The sequence below is a fragment of the Cebus imitator genome, unplaced genomic scaffold, assembly GCF_001604975.1.
Source record: "Cebus imitator isolate Cc_AM_T3 unplaced genomic scaffold, Cebus_imitator-1.0 Scaffold45, whole genome shotgun sequence".
In the NCBI taxonomy this organism is placed as follows: domain Eukaryota; kingdom Metazoa; phylum Chordata; class Mammalia; order Primates; family Cebidae; genus Cebus; species Cebus imitator.
In genome coordinates this window covers 11,948,718-11,966,774 of record NW_016107360.1, presented here as the reverse complement: position 1 = coordinate 11,966,774, position 18,057 = coordinate 11,948,718, and the positions used below count along the sequence as shown (strand labels likewise).

At 39.2% G+C, this 18,057-nt stretch overlaps 1 protein-coding gene across 7 annotated transcripts in view; it reads right to left on the bottom strand.

Moving 5' to 3' along the window:
• The window catches only part of TAX1BP1 (Tax1 binding protein 1), an 85,977-nt gene extending 83,772 nt beyond the window's left edge, over window positions 1–2,205 (bottom strand). For all 7 annotated transcript variants that reach the window (XM_017526868.2, XM_017526870.2, XM_017526872.2 and 4 more), the window contains exon 1: window positions 2,036–2,205. The gene's annotated coding sequence lies outside the window, so the exon portion shown is untranslated. The remainder of the gene's footprint in view (window positions 1–2,035) is intronic.
• Between the last annotated feature and the right edge of the window lie 15,852 nt (window positions 2,206–18,057).

The following is an 18,057-nucleotide window of genomic DNA, read 5'->3' as shown; positions in this document are numbered from 1 at the left end:
AAAAATGTTATCAGCATTCTTTCTAGGAAGCAGAAGCAAAAGCCCCAGTCTATTAATTTGCACCCTTGCCAATATCCCTATTTCCAGAATCCTTTACACCTGAGTGCCACGACATTCTGCCCAGGTGTCACCCACACCACTTTTATTTACTCTTTAGACTTTATAAGTTGGTTTCTAAAATGCTATGATCTTGGCCCATATATTTTAGGGTAAAGTTTTACCTTCTTCTAAAGGTTTATTTGGGGCAAAATAAGCTTTAAAAAGAAATGTATAAAGCCCAGATTTTACATAACCAATCCAAAAGAATATAATAAATTCTCCCAAAAGAAATATACAAGGAACATCATTGGGATCTTTAATAATTATTTTAACATCATTAAGAAGGATAAAATTTTGAATTCCAAAATGTTATTTTTGTTATGGAAAAGGTATTTACCGGTTAATTCGATAAACGAGGCTACAGTGAGAACTGTAAACAGGGGTCTACAATTTAAGAACGTGATGAGTCGGCCGTTGTGGCTCCCGCCTGTAATCCCAGCACTTTGGGAGGACGAGGCGGCCGGATCTCCAGTCAGGGGTTCGAGACCAGACTCACCAACGTCGTGAAACCCCGTCTCTGCTAAAAATACAAAAATTAGCCAGGCATGGTGGTGCGCGCCTGTAATCCCAGCTACCTAGGAGGCCGAGGCAGGAGAATCGCTTCAACCCGGGAGGGAGAGGTTGCAGTGAGCAGAGATCGCGCCACTGCACTTCAACCTGGGCGACAGACTCAAACAAAACAAAAACAGAACGTGATGACTAGAAAGCAAAAACTACAACAAGATGTTCTTTATAGTTGAGCAGTTTGGGAAAAAAAAAAAAAAAAAACCACATTAGAAGTCAGCATCATCAAACAATCCTTCAAGAAATCAAGTTTAACCTTGAAAAGAACAGAACGAAGGAGAAAGGCTGTCCTCAGCTCCTTCCCTAAACCCGAAAAGCACTTTGAGGAGAATCGACCCACTTTTAGTTTCCATTCAAATGATCTCTTCAAATGCTTTTGGAATTGAGCACCAAAACTATAACTAGTAACTGTTCGTGCACAGCTCGTAGGAATTTTAACATTAGCAGAATGCAGACAGTTGAAAAATTAAGATTGATTTTCCCATCTAAATCCTAACATTAGCAATTCATAACCACTGTGTGAAACCGAAAATCTAACACTAAGTTTGTCTAAAGTCAAACGCCTGTGTTTCCTAAGAAAACTTTTACCAATAAGGTGTGAACACATACACGCTAAGCTCTATTTTTTTTTTACTAATAAGGTGTACACACACGCGCGTGCACGCTAAACTCTAGCCACAGATTCCCTAAGCCAGGAGCGCAGGTTGGTCGGGAATGGTCTACACCTGGCGAACCTGCAGGGTGTTGGGGCGGGAAGGGGAATGGATTCCAGGTGAAGCAGGCGAGCAGCCAGAACAGCCAACTCCGCCCTGGGCCCTCAAAAGTAGGCGGTGCAGGGAGTCTCCGCCCCCTTCGCCACCGGCGACTCAAACCAAAACAGCTGGGTTTCTCTCCGCAAAGACAAACCCGAGCGTCCTTCCCGGACGCGACCTACGTGTTTTCTCAGCTTGCTGCGACAGTAGCGCACACACACTGCCCTCAAAACAGCCACCTCAGAGTTTAGCCTTAGACACCACAAGCTTTTTGTTCGGGGGTCGCCAGCGTCACTCGTCCCCAGCCAAAGGGCCCCAGTCCTACACGCCTCCCCCAAATCGCTAAGGCCTGTCCCGCGGGCCTTCCACCGAGTGGGGCGGCCACCCGTTGCTATTCCAAAACTTCAAGGCTGATCCGAGTTGCCCACACACAGTCACAATCGCAGTCCGGAAGGGAAGGTTTGTCTCGAGAAGAAAAGCCTCGTCACCACAGAGACCTCTCCTGAGACTGGCCAGGCCCCTACACTACAGGGGCTGAAGGGTGTAAGCACGAGCCCAAAAAGATCCAGCTGTGGTCTGCCCCGCACAAGGCGCTGGAGTGGACAGGGCAGGCGCCTTACCCAGTGGAAAGACTCCCGGACCGAGTGAGAAAGTTAGACAGGTTTCCGAGCCTGATCCGCCATCAGCCGCCGAACCTCTTCCGCCACTACCGCCTGCCTCCACAGACCAGCTGCACCTCCCCTCGCAGCCGACAGCCGGCGTTGCGTCACTTCCGCCCACAGGGCGGTCTCTTCCGCATCCTGGCGGGTTCGCCCCGCCCATCGGCGACGACACGCCCCCAGCCCGCTCAGCTGCGGGACGCGAAGTCGGACCCAGGTGGTAGTCATCCTAGGGGTAGGCTATTTCTCTCTTTCCTTCGTCCTTTGCATTTTCGCTCAGCGACTTAATCGCAGCAAACTATACGTTTGGATTTACTTTTCTGATTTTATATTGTCATTTTGACATACGAAATGGGGAAAAACACCGAGATTTAAGTAACTCACCAGCGATGTGGAAAGGGCAGCTAAGAGGTCCATAAGCAGTACTGTGTCCCTGCCAGCATCTCAGTCGGCCTAAACCAAGCCACGGATTTTATAGATAAGGAAATAACCAGAGAAGCATGGGAGTGACCACACGGCTAGGGCTGCAACCCACTGAACTCCAAGGCTATCTCTCAACTCCTGACCCAGTCCTGTGCTTTTAAAAAACTGCCAAGTTTTGTTCACCGAAACCCCAGGTTCTCCCAGGAGCTTTTCAGTTCTAATGCTCTCTTATTCCGTTTTGCTCTCCAACAAAGGCCTCTTTTCTACCACACGGCTAGGGCTGCAACCCATGAACTCCAAGGCTGTCTCTCAACTCCTGACCCAGTCCTGTGCTTTTAAAAATTGCCAAGTTTTGTTCACCGAAACTCCAGGTTGTCCCAGGAGCTTTTCAGTTCTAATGCTCTCTGATTCTCTTTGCTGTCGCTCCAGCAGAGGCCTCTTTTCCACCCGCATTTCTGTGAGTTGCCTGCTTTTGTTTTGCGTATCATTTTCCGTGTGTGAATTTTGTCCCCCGTTCTCCGTTATTTATAAAATCACTTTCGCCTGTTGTATATGTTGCCTTCCTATTATTAGACATTAAGTTTGAATTGTAACTCCATAGAAGCAAGTATGTCCCATTCGAATTCATCAGATTCCTCTGTTGCCATAAAACCATGATAAAACTTGCAATAGCACCAGAAAGGATATGTAAATTAGATAGCGTTAAATGTTGAAGCACATTCTAAATACAGAACATTCAAAATTACCTTTCATATACTTTCATCTTTCACGTATTTCAGATGACATTAGCTTTGATAATACAGGTTCTCAATATTTACAGACTGATTTGTTTCCTGTATATTGACATTTTTGAACTTGGTCACGTGCTGGATATTATACTTGATCATAGAATTTCAGAAGAACCTTAACAGGTCGTTCATTTAGTCCGTCTCCTTATTTTCCAGATGAAGAAATAGGTGTGAATAATCAACATTTTACTCGGGCTACTGGTAGCAACCTTCTACTAGTAGAAATAACTGTGTCCCTTAAGAAATGTAAACATAGCATTGAACTTTATAACTACAATTTGTCTTAGATGTCACTCTTTGTATTTTTAAATCACATTCCTAATTACATGTAATAAATTTTTAATTACCACTAATTTTGAGTTAATGAAATCAGAAAAACAATCTGCTTAATAAAAACCGTAATTGAAAGACATTTTCTTTTTTTTTTTTGAGATGGAGTTTTGCTCTCATTGCCCAGGCTGGAATGCAGTGGCACGGCTCACTGCAGCCTCTGCCTCCCAGGTTCAAGCGATTCCGGAGACTCAGACTCCCAGGTAGCTGGGATTACAGGAATGCGCCACCACCTCCAGCTAATTTTTGTATTTTAAGTAGAGACAAGGTTTTGCCATGTTAGTCAGGCTAATCTCAAAAGGCATTTTCAAAAGTATTTTTGCTTTGTTATTTTTAATAATTTCTTGAATTTTTAGACCTTATTTTCCCAGGAAGGTATTTGTTCTGGAATTTTAACTTGCTTCATTCATTTTAGCAATCTTTCTTTTAATTTTTAGGCCACGTTTTTCCCATGAAGATAGACATCCTCTTCATATTTAATTGAATTTCTGTTTTCTGTTTGTTTGTTCGTTTTTGTTTTGAGACAGAGTCTTGCTCTGTCATCCAGGTCAGAGTGCAGTGGCATGATCTCAGCTCACTGCAACCTCCACCTCCCAGTTCAAGCTATTCTCCTGCCTCAGCCTTCCCAGTAGCTGGGATAACAGGTGCCTGCCACCACACCCAGCTATTTTTTGTATTTTGAGTAGAGATGGGGTTTCTCCATGTTGGCCAGGCTGGTCTCAAACTCCTGACCTCAGGTGATCCACCTGCCTCAGACTCCCAAAGAGCTGGGATTACTAGCATGAGCCACCATGCCCGGATTTAATTGAATTTCTTCAAATTGGCCTATTATATGTATGGCAGTGGACTACAGCTAGACGAGATTTGATTCACTTCCTTTAAATGAAATCTTTCTGCCAGATGGATTTCAGAATTCAGAATTTTTCAGACTTTAGAGAGGTGTGTTTTATGTGGCATCTGGGGCAGCACCCATAGTCAACATTTTTTTCCAGAAAAATTATCAGTGTCACACTAAGATAAATGAAGTGTATAGCCTCACTTCAGTTAAGATCAGGTTTTTCAGGTCAGGTTCTGCCACTTTGCCCTTGGGTTTAGGTCAAGTTTTAATGACAAATGAATCAGGTCAAACAGGTTTTACCACCAAATGATAAGAAAACATTTGATTTTCAGACCTTTTTAGTTTTCAAAATGGTGAATAAGGGATTGTAGATCTATTGAAAGAATTATTGGAAAGTAAATCAGTGAGTAACCCATGATTTTTTCTGGAGCAACTACAGTTTCAAGTAGTTTCTAGGCAGTCGTCCTGTGTTTTGATTGGGAAAATATGCTGACTATATTTAAAAGACCCAGTTCTTTCATTAGAGGAATTTATGATAGCAAAGGGATGAAAAGAAATGAGCCCATGAAAATGTAGGCAACTAAAGTGTAAATGAATAAGATACATGTTCAGAGATGGGAGAAAGTACAGACTTGTGTTAGCAGTGCACTTTTCGTGGAGGAGGCAGACCTGGACTATCAAAGTTAGGTAGGATTTTGAGGAGGAGATGTAGGAGGAGGACTTTCCAGTCAGGATTTAAGAGCTTGGGCAAAGGAATTAGGAAGAAAATTATTAACCAAAAATATTAAGTTCCTCCAAAGTTCATGTATGCCCCATCATGTCATGTTGCTTCTTACTAAGAGCGTTTTGTTCATTTACTATGTGCTCTGGGAAACAAACAATCAAGCATGGTTTCTTCCCTGAAACTGCTTAAAATCTGGTCAAGGTGTTACAGGATGGTATAGATAAGTGCCAAATTTGCAGGAAATGGACTCTGAGAAATAAAGTAGAAAGATATACAGAATAATTAATTTTGAAATTAGCAAAATTTTGTAAAAGAGATTGGTCTCGAAACTTTGAAACAGTAGTAAGATTTGAAAAGATGAAAGAAAGGCTTACATAGTGAGAATAATGTAATTTAAAAGGCACAAGTGGGACAATTATTGAGCGAAACATGGATTGAAAATTTTTTTAAAAGTTCAAATAGACGTGTTTTATTAGAAACATCATGACAGGTTGTAAAGCCAGGCCAATGAGTTGTTCTCCTTTCTTAGAACGGTGGTTTACGGTAGAATTTGTATTAAAGATTCCTTTTGCTATAACTGATCCTTAATTTAAAAAAAAAAAAAAACCTTTGCAAACCTCTGTTTTCAAAAAGAAAGCTTTTAAAGACAAATTTGAATAGGCTTTGGTTAGGCAGAGAAAGAGAGGATTCCAAACACTCTAAAATAGGGTTGTTTTCTCTTTCCCTATCTGTTAGATTTTATTGATGTACTCATTGTTCCTTGTTTCCCAACCATTACCTACCCAGATGCTGGTAAAAAAAAAAAAAACCTTTGCTCCTTTGAGGTATATACCATTGTGTTATGCTCCCCCATCCCTCCCTCTGGCTGTTATCTTCTGATCCCCAAATCATCATTCCTCATTGAGTGAAGACTGTCACCTAGTACACAGTCTCCTTTGTTCTACTTGGATGAGATTAGAATTAAAAGGCCAACATCCCAGCGTTTTAATTTCCTGAATGCCTCATCTCAAATACTCTCCTCGACTCCACTCCCGATACCTATTTCTGTGGTCACATCTTGGACTTTGTCATCATCTTCAAAAGCAGGCCTCCTACTCTTGGACCACAACCTCCTGTTCTTCTAACTTGCTCATTCAAATATGCCCAGCAGAACTATTTTTCAAACTCATCAGTATCTCAGTCCCGTAAGCTTTCTTCTTTTAATACTTTCCTCAGTATCCAACTTAGAGTCCATGGGCTATCATTTCATTAACATGACTTCCAATACCCGTAACTCCCTTGACTTCCTAACTTGTACGTTAAGGACAATTTCCTATAAAAATGTATTACAGATACCACATTGTACCAAAATGTATTTGTGGTCATCACATGCTTTATCACTAAAGTTTATGTTTGGAAATACTAAGCAGAAACTTTGAAATTAAAATTCAGTGTTTTGGGAAGTTTCTTACACTATCAAAAAGAGAAACTGTAATTTATGTTATTAAGAAACAGAGCCTTCAGAGGTTTATATTTCAGTAAGACCTTTGCCCCACTGGCTCCTAACAGTGTTCTTTATTCCTTGTGCAACTGAAAGGTCACTGGAATGTAAATATTCTCTAACCTCTCTTCCTTATCTTACTGAGAAGAGGAACAGCCAGAAAAGTACTTTGAATTCTTAAGGTACTTATGCCAACAAGATTCTTCCCTCCCAATGTTTCTTATTAAATACCTGTATTTTGTGAGTCACTGTGTATCAATGATAATTAAAATTAATAAAAGTTATTTTAAGGAAACGTTATTAAGATAATCTTGAAATATTTAATTTTAATCCAGGCTAAATCAAAGTTTAGGCTCAAACATGTTTTTATTTCACAGATCCCAACACCTCCCACCTTCTCAGGAACTCTACATCGTCTCGTTTTTATATTCAAGCCCCCATCTCCACCAGATCTTTTCCATTGTCTTTTTAAACATGCTGAAGTCTCTTCAGTTTTTAAAAACTTTCCCAGATCCTTATTTCCCTCCGGCTTCTATTGTCTTTTCACTTTACGAGCAACCTCCTTGCTTCTAGAAAGAATTGTCTATACTATACTCCCTCATCTTCCATCTATTTCCAGCAAGTTCCAGAAAGCATATTTCTAGCAAGATGCAGAGGGCTGATTTCTAACAAGTTCCAGATAGTGGATGTCCAGCAAGTTCCAGATGGTAGATTTCTGGCAAGTTCCAGAAGGTGAATTTCCAGCAAGTTTCACCAGCTCAGCAACACAAAGACTTCTCTGTGAGAGTTTTCTGTGGGACTCTATTCAGGGACCCACAGCCGTGCCCTCTCCAGGGCCTCAGTGTCAGCCCTGAGAGGTGATCTTGCTTGGACACTCTATCTCAGACCTAGGGGTAGTGTCTCTTATTGTATCTGGCATTCTTATATACTTTAGAGCTCCTTTTACTCCTGTTAGCCTTGTTATTCCAATCTTCTGTTACAGTTAATAATTCTTCATATTAAACTTTCCTTGTTCATATTACTGTGTGGTTTCTCTCTACTAATTGGACCCAGACTGACACAACCACTCTATCGCTTCATTTAGCTGCATAGGTAGAGCCTGTTTTATTTATTTTTCTTTCTTCCCTTGAAGTAATTGCTCAGAGTTCATTTAGTTCCAACCAAGTAGGGTTGCTGCCATGTAGGTCTTTGTTGTACTGCAATTTTCTACTGCTACTTGATGTTAATTATGATGCATAGGGGCTAGAATTTCTTTAGTAAGATATGGTTTAGGTTGCAGAATTCAGTGAATGATGATTTATTGCCATTTAGCATTGGGTTTAATAGATGAAAGAAATGTCTTTATTCTCACAAGAGACCATGAGTAGGCTGATCCTGCCATGAGGACAAAAGGAAAAATGAAATTATTACTAGGTACTTATGCTGAGCATTTTTAGAAAGTAATTTGTAATACATTTTATTAGTTAATTGTGAAAATTGGCTTTTGAGATTACTTAGTGTGATATGGCAAGTTCTAAGACAAGTTGTGAGTAGATGAAATTCCCCTTCCTGAATCTTTCCTTTTCTACACTTTTTCTTCTTTTTCAGGTACCCTTCACAGGTTTAACAACCCCCACTGGCACCAAGCAGTCTTAACTCCCAAGGAAAGCCAAGCTGGAATGAAGTGTGTTAAATAAAATGTGAAATCTTCTAAAGAGGTAACCATTGTTAATAATTTTGTTGTGTTTTTCCAGATAGTTTTTTTAACTTTTTATTTTGAAATAATTATAGACTAACAGGAAGTGGCAAAAAAAATAGTAAAGGGAGTCTGTTATACCCCTCATCCAGTATCTGAGTTGAGTTGTGTGCCCCAAAAAGATAAGCTCAAGTCCTAATCCCGGGAACCTATGAATGTCATCTTATCTAGGGTCATTTCAGATGTAATCAAGTAGAGATGAGGTCACACTGGATTAGGGCGGGCCCCAATCCAGTGGCTGGTATTCTTGTAAGAAGAGGGATATTTGGATACAAGTACACAGAGAACACCGCAGGACAACAGAGGCAGACACTGAAGTACTGTATGTACAAGCACAGGAACACCAGAGATTTGATAGCAACCACTAGAAACTGGGGAAGAAGTCAGAAAGGATCCTCTTCTAGACTCGTCAAAGAGCATGGACATGTCAATACCTTGATTTCACACTTCCAGCCTGCAGAACTAAGAGAGAACAGATTCCTATTATTTTGAGCTATTCAGTTTGTGATAATTTATTACAGCAGCCCTAGGAAACTAATATGCTTGACTTCCCCCAATGGTAATATTTAGTATAACTATAGTACAATATCGAAGCAAGAATATTCATATTAGTACTATACTGTTAACTAGACCACAGGCCCTGAACTCTGATTGATTTTTTTAATCACACAAGTGCATACACACACACACACACACACCTCTTGCTTTTTAAATTCTTTGTTCTCAGTTTACATAAAGTTTAGCCATTAGTAACATGACAAAGGATTTTTTTTTAATATAGAGCACCTTCAAATTAAAAACAGAAAAAGACTAACCAATGGAAAAATTGATTAAAATATATAAATAGGCAATTCATAGAAGGAAATTTATAAAAAGTCAATGAACACATGAAAAGATGCTGAGCTAGACTAATGATCAGGGAAATATAAAATCACAATGAAATGTTTTTCACCATTAAATTGATACAAGTGTAGAGATTGATAAGAAAGAGACACTTAAACTCAGAGAGATGGGACGTAAATTGCTACAAAATTTTTTAGAAGACACTTTAGCAATATACATAACATTTAAGGTGTTTGTACTATTTGACCAGCAATTGTGCTTCCAGGATTCTTGGAAATACTTACACATATGCAGAAAAAATATTTAATAGGACATATTACTTTGAATAGGGAAAAATTAGACAAGCTAAATGTTGATTAATGGGGGAATGGTTAGATTAATGGTGATATGCCCATGTTATGCAGCCATTAAACAAATGAAGTAGACAATCACATATTGTAAGTGAATATGGAAAATAATGAACAATAGGTATTAGAGAAGCTGTGTTTAAAGAGTGTATGCTCTATCTGAATTCATAATCCTGGCTCTACCACTTACTAGTTCTGGAAACCTGGATAGTTTAAATATTTACTTAACTTTTGGAACTTCGGTTTCCTTATAGGAAAATTAGAGTGGTAATAATGTTAGTACCTGTCTCAGACGGTTGTGTTATCAGCAGTTAATGTGTTAGTTTACATAAGCAATATTTCAAAATGTTATCTAGTACACAGCTATTATTCAGTAATAAAAAATAATGTTAGCTACTACCATTATTGTTTATATAAAAATATATAAATCTATTTTTTACCAGTACCTTATATATCCATATGTATTTATATCTATGTGTATATATGGAAGGATACATATAAAATTGTGATGTTTTCTTTTTTTTTTTTATATGTCTCCTATCTTTCTGAGAAGGAGTATAACTTTCATCTTCAATAATACATACTTCTGTAGTTGACCTTTGCTATTGTTCTTGGCCAATCGACATCTGAACCACCTTACTTTGGGGAATCTCCCACCTTATGAAGCAGATTTTGTATTTCATTATAATTATTGGAAATGTAAGAATTGGGTTTTTTCATACTCTCTTATTATCAGGGCCTAGGCTCCACCAGTTAGCTACTTACAGAATTCATTCTGGCCCAGGAGAGGCAGTAGCTTGGCGGAAACGCTATCAGGTCTCCAGAGGGAGACATGACAATAATTGTAGCATCAGTGTTAGCAGAACCAGCTGTGTGGACAGTGGGAGCAAAGGGAGTAGTTCTTCGAAGGACTGGTCCCCCAGTATGATTTTCAAGCCTTCCCAGAGGATCTGTGAACTGTCCACTACCTGTTCAGTAAAAAGTGTTTTCCTAGATAAGCCAGAGTTTGTTTCTTTACTAGACACTACAAACACTGATTTTTGAAATAAAAAGCCTTCCTAATTTTTTTGTTATGAATAATTTCAAGCATATAGAACAGTTAAGGGTGAGCACAGTGTCTCACGCCTGTAATCCCAGCACTTTAAGAGGCCGAGGCAGGTGAATCACCTGAGGTCAGGAGTTTGAGACCAACCTGGCCAACATGGTGAAACCCCATCTCTACTAAAAATATGAAAGTTAGCCAGACCTGGTGGCATGTGCCTGTAATCCCAGCTACTTGGAAGGCTGAGGCAGGAGAATCTCTTGAACCCAGGAAGTCAAGTGCACTACTGCACTCCATCTGGGCGACAGAGCAAGACTCTATCTCAAAAAAAAAGAAAAGAATAGTTAGAAGAATAGTAAAATGAGTAACTGCATATCATCCATCCAGATTCATTCAACAATTAGTAATATTTTTATATATTTGCCTTATATGTACGTTTGTATACTTTCTGAACGTTTGAAAGTTAGTTGCAAACACCTAGGAAAATGAATAATAATTTCATAATATCTTCCTATAAACGAGCCATATTCAGAATTCACCAAATGTCCCAAGAATTCCTTTTGTACCTATTTTTTTTCAAGCCAAGGTCCAATAAAATACATTGTATTTGGTTATGTCTGCTCAGTGTCTTGTAATAAAAAATGTGATTGAAAAAGGGGCAATATATGGCCTTTGACCTTTTATTGTCTTCTACCTATTGACTGAGTAGGCAAATATGGGAACTAACAGTTACTTATCCCTAATCGAATGCCAGGCTTATGTGAGGTGTTGGGCATATCAATATGAATAGGACAAGGTCCCTAACCTCAATGATATAGTCCCTCTGTGTTTCTCCAAATGCACACAATTTGCCTGCCTCACTTTTACCCAGCTTAAGGAAGAGAAATGGACAGGGGATATTAGAGTTAATCGTGTTCTTGACCCAGAGCCACAGTATGGAGTAGGAGAGCTGAGCAGGGCTGAATGTACACATCTAAGGAGTTATCTATCATCTACTTCTCTCTCTTTCTTTCTTTCTCTTTTTTCCATCCTTCCTTCCTCCCTTCCATCCTTCCTTTCTTTTCTTCTTTCTTTCCTTTCTTTCTCTCTCGCTCTCTTTTTTTTTTTTTTGGAAATGGAGTCTCACTGTGCTGCTCAGGTTGGAGTGCAGTGGCGCAATCTCTGCTCACTGCAACCTCTGCCTCCTGGGTTCAAGTGATTCTCCTGCTCAGCCTCCTGAGTAGCTGGAATTATAGGCATGAGCCACCATACCCGGCTAATTTTTGTATTTTTAGTAGAGATGGGGTTCCACCATGTTGGCCAGACTGGTCTGGAAGTCCTGGCCTCAAGTGATTCATCCCCTCAGCCTCCCAAAGTACTGGGATTACAAGCGGAGCCACCAAGCCTGGCTCATCCACTACATTCAAAGTCCATACAAACACATGGCCATCAGGGACTGTTGCAAGCTGATTCCATTCTAATTGTCCAGCCACAACTCTCACCACTTCCTCTTACAGAACTCAAACTAGACCCACAATTTCTAGAATATGCTTCATGTTTTCTCATCCCTACATCGTATGGAAATACTTTCCCCCCATTTCTATCTTCAGACTCCTATCTATACTGCAAGGCCCAAGATATATGCCACAAGCTCAGTGCAAATGCTGTAGAATCTACTTCTAACTAGAAGAAAGCTTTCCTTCTTCTGTGCTCTAGTTTGTATATCTCTTATTTTCTTATAAGTTTTATTTTATATTATTATATTGTGCTTTTTCCCTAAGTAACTCACTGAAGGCAAGAACTTTATTTTAGTACTTTCTTATACTACTCATCATGTAGTAGGTATTCAATTGGTTTTTGTGAATTTGTTTATAACTAATCATACAACTTTGAAAGTAATTAGAGAGTAACTTTAACAAAACACCAGGCATTAAAAAGATTTCTAAGGAAAATGAGATTCAAATGGCTGATACTGTAGACCAGGTCCTCTTCACATCAAACATTGCTTTCTCAGGAAGCCCTTCTGAGATGTTCCCAAATTTAGACATGTTTCTATTATAATCTTTCAGCGCCACATACTTTATTCACATTTCATAATTATAAACATTTTTGGTTATTATTTCATTAATATCTTTAGCATTAGACAGAAGATTCTGTAAGGTAAAGAGTCATATTTGGTTTTGTCCATTATAGCCCAGCACCAAAGTGAATAGCATCTCACAGTATGATTTTCAAATATTTCATAAATGTTTGTTGAATTAATTCATGAATAAATGAATGGAATTGTATAATCATGGTGCCCAAGAATCAAAACGTTATAAAGGGAAACGTTAATAACTGTGTAAGAAATAGTTCCAGCAGAGTGATCAGACCCTTAAGCTACAAAAGAACACATGGGTATCATGCTGTGTGCAGTGTTATTCTTTACTGATGATCATAAGTTTTAAAAATTACATATGGGCCAGGCATGGTGGCATACAGCCTGTAATCCCAGCACTCTGGGAGGCCAAGCTGGGTAGATTGCCTGAGCTCAGGAGTTCAAGACCATCTCAGGCAACGTTGTGAAACCCCATCTCTACTAAAATGCAAAAAATTAGCTGGATGTGGTGGTGTGTGCCTACAATCCCAGCTGCTGGGGAGATTGAGGCAGAAGAATCGCTTAAACCCAGGAGGCAGAGGTTGCAGTGAGCCAAGATCATGCCACTGCCCACCAGCCTGTGAGAAAAGGTGAGACCCCATCTCCAAAAAAACAAAAAAATTACATGTGAATTAATCTAATGGAAAATTATTTTAATAAAGCTGTTTTTATAAACCCACTGCTACATTGTCTAAGAATAGTAGGCAGTTTTTAAAAAATTCTTTTCCTGGCCAGATGCCGTGGCTCATGCCTATAATCCCTATACTTTAAGAAGCCAAAGCAGGAGGATTGTTTTGGGCCCAGGAGTTTGAAACTAGCCTTAGGCAGCATAGTGAGACCTTGTCTCTACAAAAAATTTAAAAATTAGCTGCGCAGGCCAGGCATGGTAGCTCAGGCCAGGCATGGTAGCTCATGCCTGTAATCCCAACACTTTGGGAAGCTGAGACAGGTGGATCACCTGAGGTCAGGAGTTTTGAGACTAGCCTGGCCAACATGGTGAAACCTTTTCTTTACTAAAAATACAAAAATTAGCTGGGCATGGTGGCACATGCCGGTAATCCCAGCTACTTGGGAGGCTGAGGCAGGAGAATTGCTTGAACCCAGGAGGCGTAGGTTGCAGTGAGCCGATTCGCACCACTGAACTCCAGCCTGGGTGACAGAGTTAGACTCTGTCTAAAAACAAAAAAAAGTAGCTGGGCTTGGTGGCACATGCCTGTAGTTCCAGCTGTTCAGGAGGCTGAGGTGGGAGGACTTGAGTCCAGGAGTTCCAGGCTTCAGTGATCATGCCACTGCACTCCAGTCTGGGCAACAGTGCAAGACTCTGTCTCTAAAGAAAAAAAAAAATCTTTTTCCATATATATATATATATATATATATATATATATATGTATTTGAGTATGTGCATACTGTACACATATATAATATGTATGTATTGTATACATATATTATACACATATGTTTATATATCATGTATATGCACATGGCCTTCTTCAATTAGTTTATTAAAAGTTGTTTTTTAATTTGCAAGAAAATGATCTTGTAGGCCAGAGAAATTATTAACACTGTGTCTAATTTGAAGAAAGTAAAATGGAGATTCAGCAATTACCTGATTCATGTGATAAACACATTCAGTTGACAATATAAACCAAAACCTAAAGGTATCTAGATTATCATCTTATTTACATTGGCCATGTTTTCTGGATGACTTATAAATCTTTATTTTCATTGTGGGGAGCGCAAGCATAGATTTTTATTCTCTAAACTTTATCTTTAAAAAGAATAAAAAAATTCCTTTTCAGCGTACTTTTAATATTCTTCAAAACAGTATAGCAGCTTAGACTCCAGTATAACTACTGTCTTTGACACAAGCTAAGATCATATGGTGTTAAAACTTCTTATTAAGGAAAATGTCCCTCTGTAGGTTTTCTATGTTCATTTCTGACACTTAATTAGATTTAATGAAGTTATCCCATTTATAGATTGCAAGAGCTGCCAGGACTTCTAAAACTGTACCAGAAAGATGGATGAAATTTGTGACTTTTCTCACATGAGGCCAAGTGAGATCAGACCCATTAATTCTACATATGTAGCTGAGAATCTGTGTGCCTCCATGTCTGTGGCAAAGAAGCTCAGTGAACTTAAGGCATGAGCTTTGGCAGCTTTCTGCAGCGTGATGGGCATGAAGAAAAATGTTTATAAAAGAACACATGTGAATCCTTGGTACCTCTTGGTGTGATCACTACATTGTCAAACAGTAAAGGAATGTTTAAGTACAAATAAATTATGCATTCGCTTAATGAAGTCTGCTCCCCAGTGTGTAATTACTGGATGTGTACTTGGGAGTTCCAAGTTTGAGCAAGTGTTTCATTTCTCACTTAAGGGACTCAGCACACCTCCTGGCACCCACCATACAGTAAACAACAGCTTCCAGATGCCAAAAGCACACTCCTGCCAGCAGCCAGCAGATGGCTGTGTAGATGGCAGACAGGATGCCCTCACACACTACTCCATCCTGCTGAATGGCGTATTTAATTTACTTATTTGGTACTTACAAAAAAAGTCATGTAATTAATTTCTGAACTTTGAAGTGTTATAATAAAATAAGCAGCCATTAACACACCACCCAAACTTAAGAAGAATGACAGCATTATCCATTTTTTCGCCTGCCTGTATATGTTTCTCTCCTTTACCTCACAGAATCTTCTCATTTTTCTGCCACCTCATCAGAGGTAACTGAATCTTGATTTTTTGCATTTGTTTCTGCTGTTTTAAAAAATGGTTTTAGTAGATAGGTATAATACAGATAGAGATATTTAAACTTTGCACTGTTTCATTTTCCTTATTTTGTGCTTTATAAAAACAACGTATTTAAAACCGTCTTCTGCAACTTGATTTTGTCCACCCAAGGGTATGTTTCCAAGATTCATCTATATTGTTGCTTGTAGTTATAACTCACACATTCATTTTTGCTGCTATATAAAATTCTATTGTGTGACAATAGCATGATTTATGGATTCATTCTACTGTGAATAGAACTACACAATCTTGTTGTTTGCTCTTATGAATGATGCTGCCATGAAAGTCTCCTGTGAAGAGGTGCATGAGTTCTCTAGAAATAAGACCTAGGAGTGGAACTGTTGAGTCTTAGAGTCTGCAGAAGTTCAGTTTTTTACAAAACAGAGCCAAACTTTTCAAAAGTGATTTTGTCAATTCACATTCTCACCAGTGATATGTAAGAGTGCCTCTTAGTCCACATTCTCACCAACACTTGATATAATCAGCCTTTAGTTTTTACTAATCTAGTAAGTATAAATAGTATCTCAGTTGAGGCCATTCCTGAACTATTTTCATCTTGCCCAACTCTGACCATATTCCAAGCCATCCAAAGACCTGTGGATCTAGAAAGAATTAAAGGAAGCAGAGAGAGGTAGAGAGTATCGTGTTAAGCCACGGAGACTCAAAACTGAGTTGATCCCTGCAAAAGCATTTTCTGGTAGACTCAAGGTTATGTAACATATACATTTATACCTTAGATTAATATATACATTTTTGTTTCTTCCATATGCCAGGTAGTTTTCTGGATCCAAGGATATCCCAGTCATGAAACAGACAAGATCCTTGCCCTCTTGATGGGGAGAATAAAGAAATGGATTTAGGATCTAATATTAGAAATTGAAGGCCAGTTTTGGGGCCAGATAGGCCAGTGCTCAAATCCATTCTCCACACCACACCAGATGGGTGACTTCTCTGAACCTCTTTCATCTTTTATAAACAACAGTTATCATCTTGCAAGGCTATTGCGAGAATCAGGAGCTGGTATATAAAGATTAGTATTCTCTCCTGACTGGAGCAAGACGATCCCAGGATCTCAAGGATGGGGCAATGGCGTCTTGTAGATTGCCCCTCCTGGGGTTGGACCCACAGGGCAACACTTCTCATAAATGTTGACAGAGCCTGTGCACCTCTGCCAACCAGCACTGACTTTTCATTGCATCCTGATAACTACCGTTCACCTCTCCCGCTTCCTTTAACGGACATCTTGATTCCAATCCTGCTTTTTTTCCCTCTCTGTGAAGGTGTAAGCTTTGGTATTGAGCTATGTTCTTTCCAGCCACGCCATCCTCCTTGCTATTTTTCAGACGTTGTAGATAATCTTATTTACATATTGATTTTTAACAAACCAACCAGTAAAAATATATATGAGTCAATCTGGGAAAGTTGACCACTAGTTAATATTCAATGGTATTAAGGAATTATAGACAATTTTTGAAGTGTGACAGTGATGTGGCATGTCAAAGGAAAGTGCTCCTATCTTTAGAAATACATACTGAATTTCTTTTAGATTAAATTATATGATTCCTTGACTTGCTTTAAAATAATCCAATGAGGGTCTGATTAATTGGTTGGCAGTATAGCAGCAGATTAATGGATACATGGGGTTTGTTATATAATTCTGTCTACTTTTAGATAGTTAAAATTTTTCCATAATAAAAAGCTAAAAAAATAATGCATATATGCTTCTGCCTTAGGGCCTGTGGACCTACTGTCACCTCTGCCAGGAATACTGTTCTTCCAGGTAGGCATACAGTGTACTTCCTTAGTTTATTCTGGCCTCTGCTCAAGAGTCACCTGTTAAGAGGGGCCTTCTCTGATTACCTTATGCAAAACAGCCTCCCTCTTATCCTGTTTACTTTTCTAGTACTTTATCCTGCTTTTTTTTTTTTAAATAACATTCTTCACTAACTGATATTTGCCGTCTTTGTGTTTGTAAAAATTGTAGGCTCCATTTGGAGAGGAACTTAATTTGTTTCACTGATTGCAGTGTCACCATGCCTTGAACAGTGTGTGGCAGTTAAGAGAAACTAAAAAAATATTATTTAAATGAATAGGCCGGGTGCCGTGGCTCATGCCTGTAATCCCAGTTCTTTGGGAGGCTGAGGCGGGTGGATCACCTGAGGCCAGGAGTTCCAGACCAGCCTGGCCAACATGGCGAATCCCCATCTCTACTAAAAATACAAAAATTAGCCAGATGTGGTGGCGTGCAGCTGTAATGCCAGCTGCTTGTGAGGCTGAGGCACGAGAATTACTCGAACCCGGGGGCAGAGATTACAGTGAGCCAGGATTGTGCCACTGCATTCCAGCCTGGTTGACAGAGTAAGATTCTGTCTCAAAAAAAAAAAATGTATATGTGTATATATATATATATATATATACACACATGTATATATATATACACACACACACATAATTTAAATGAATGAATGTACATGTTACACAGATCAGTCCTCATCAAAGCCAAATCAGTAAATCTGCTATA